Source organism: Frankliniella occidentalis, unplaced genomic scaffold, assembly GCF_000697945.3.
Source record: "Frankliniella occidentalis isolate FOCC.00 unplaced genomic scaffold, Focc_3.1 Scaffold4, whole genome shotgun sequence".
NCBI classification, from domain to species: Eukaryota; Metazoa; Arthropoda; class Insecta; order Thysanoptera; family Thripidae; genus Frankliniella; species Frankliniella occidentalis.
Window position 1 is genome coordinate 806,980 of NW_026267134.1, and position 2,833 is coordinate 809,812.

Sequence of the window (2,833 nt, forward strand, 5' to 3'; positions counted from 1 at the left end):
TAAATAGACAATAGTAGCCAAAGAAAATCCCTCCGCCTCTGCGCATGAGCAGTGCGCGTTTTGTTTTTCCATTTTACGTCTTCACGTCCAGCTCCGAAATACCCTATTTTCAACGAAACGTGCAGGTTGATTAAAACCACATCTGGCCCAGATTCTGCTCTTCATTCTATGAGATGTATTTGGAAATAAGGTGTGAGGGTGCGCGCGGCCCGCGACCAACGGCTCTCCCGCAGGTTCGGCCTAGGGTGGTTCCTATCTTACGACTAAGAACAACTGCAATTCATAAGTAATGCGCAAAAGTATCGTATACAAAATTTATAAAACCATAAAATCATGGTAAACATTACGTGCATTTTAAAATATTTTGACATTACCATTAAATTCTTTTCGACATACGAGCCTGAGCTGTTGAAAATCTTAGGGTGTGTTATTTATAAATTTGTAATCTTGTCAGTAAATACCGGTAAATACGAGACAAGAAGTCCTCATACATTTATCAGGACGTTTGTTTTTACAGTACATTTGCATTCATGAAAATCCTCATGTATTAAGAATTCAAATGCGGAACTGGTGGTCCATCGCCGCAGGGGGGAAAAACAAAACAACAACAATCAAAACACAGATTCAAACGTTTCCTTTTCCTTACGGCTCATATCTCACACGCCGCACACGCGTGTTATGCAGGCGCCTTACGCCAAACAATGGGCTGGATTGGGCCGCGTGGTGCCCCGGCGCCGCGATAGGCCGCAAGGCAAGGTCCTCCGGGCTTTCTTGCCTCCGGAGACCTTTGCTCCGGGAGCCTGCTCCCCCGGGCCGCCGGGCCGGACGGCTGCCGGCTGCGCGCCACCGGGCGTGCGGACCTCCACGAGCAAGTGCACATCCGTCGCCCCAAGGGCGCAGGGGCGCCGCAGGGCAGGGCTGCGCGGGACGCGGCCGTGCCGCTTTTCATTTTGCATTATTTTGCTTGAAGAGAGGTGGACGAGGCATGGACCTGCGTGCGTACCGCGATACAATAACGATCATTTGTTTTTACAAATTAAATATGTTTGTCGCACATATTGAAAAAATGAGATATGTGATGTGTGGTCGATTACAGATGATTTTTGTCCCCTCAAAATGGTACTACGCTCTTTGAGAAACCCTTTCGAACAAAATGGTTCGCATTTCATAAGAACGAACACTTTCGCAAGGCTCCCGGCCGAAACTTTTGTTTGTAAAATTCTAACAGCATGTGAGAAGCATAGGGGAGCACACAGGAGCGTGTCCCGTGCCGTGCCGTGTGCCGTCGGGCCGGGGCGACCGTGCCGCGGCTGCGGCAGAAGCAGAGCGGCTACAAGGAGATCGGCATAATCTTTTGCGTTCTTTTGCTTCAAACAAAGTATCACGCGCTTGCCATACCAGTGGCCGTTCGGTCGCGCCTTTCTTCGAAGCAACGTCAATAAAACCGCAGGAACAGTCAGTCCCGCGTGTTATGAGCACAAATTTAAGGCTAAAGGCGCATCTGTTAAATTACCGAGGGCATTGTGCTTTCCCTGTTTCCTCGGCTGCTGCAGCAGCAGCTGCTGTGTCCATCTCGCCATTGCTCCTGTCGCTATTACTAGTCTCGGTGTAGTGCAACAACAACCGCCTCTGACGGCTGTGTGGCACTGCAAACACTTTTTTTCTTGCTTTTGTTGTGGACATTCCCGTTGTGCGTCGCCATTCGGAAACGATATTTGCGCAGGTAGTATGCAACGAAATGCACTTGAGTAATTACAGTACCGTAGCGAAAGGTCTTCGGCTGATACTGATAATGTCTCGACCTCACGGGTGGCTGAACTTGTGTATATATATTTTTTTGCCGTCGACAAACTTTTCACTTGGTGCAGTTCGGATTCATTTTTCCATTTTCGCTGTGTGGCGTCTGCGCGGCGCCGCGTCGCGCCTGTTCCCTTCCAATATGGCCATTATCCATGCAGATTTGGCACGCGGGCCGCCGGGGGCTGCAGGCGCGGCCCGCGGGGTTGTCTCTGCGCCGCCGCGCCCCGCCCCGCCGAGCCCCGCCAGCACCGCGCCCGCGCCTTCTGGCCGGTGTGGCGGGGCGGAACTGAAGGAAGCCGGATGGCTCGGAGGCCGATACGTATCGTCCCTCTCTCTCCCACTCCCCCGTCGCGCCGGGGAAGACCAAAGCGTCCGTCTCTCTCGCACTCATTATGAACGGGTGGCGGCCTTGCGGATTGGCGGCAGAGTGCGTCTTTTTTTTAGGGCCTTATTACTGCTCAACTCACCCTTTACACCTACAAAAAATGAAATAAATGAAATAGAGAGAGAATTTTAACCAAACATGTATTGATATATGCTATAAAGTTTGTTTTAAAATCAACGATAAAGATCGTATTAAAAATAAATGCAGTGTTAATTTTTGTGGTGTATCTGCGAATAGTGATCTATTGACAGAATGAATATAGAAATGTATGAAAAACTGTATGGAACGTTGTTGTTGAATAAACCCCTCCGACCCCAAGAACTCGCTGTCTGCCATTGAATAATTTAATACAAAGAATTTCACGAATATATGAAAGTGGCGACGAGGATGAGATTGAAATATTGAAGAACATGTGTTAAAGTAAAAGAAAGCGAGATATTATTTAGCTAGAGTAGAATCATTTACACGCTGTTTAGCGATCCCCTAAGGGGGAGCCCTGCGACTGCCAGACCGCGACTCCGACATCGGCCCTAAACGCCTCGTACGAACACCTCCTCCGGTCATACTGACCCAGTGCACTTGCGGCACTTCCTCACACACACGCGCACACATACTTGCATACACACACTCACATACGCTCGCGCTCGC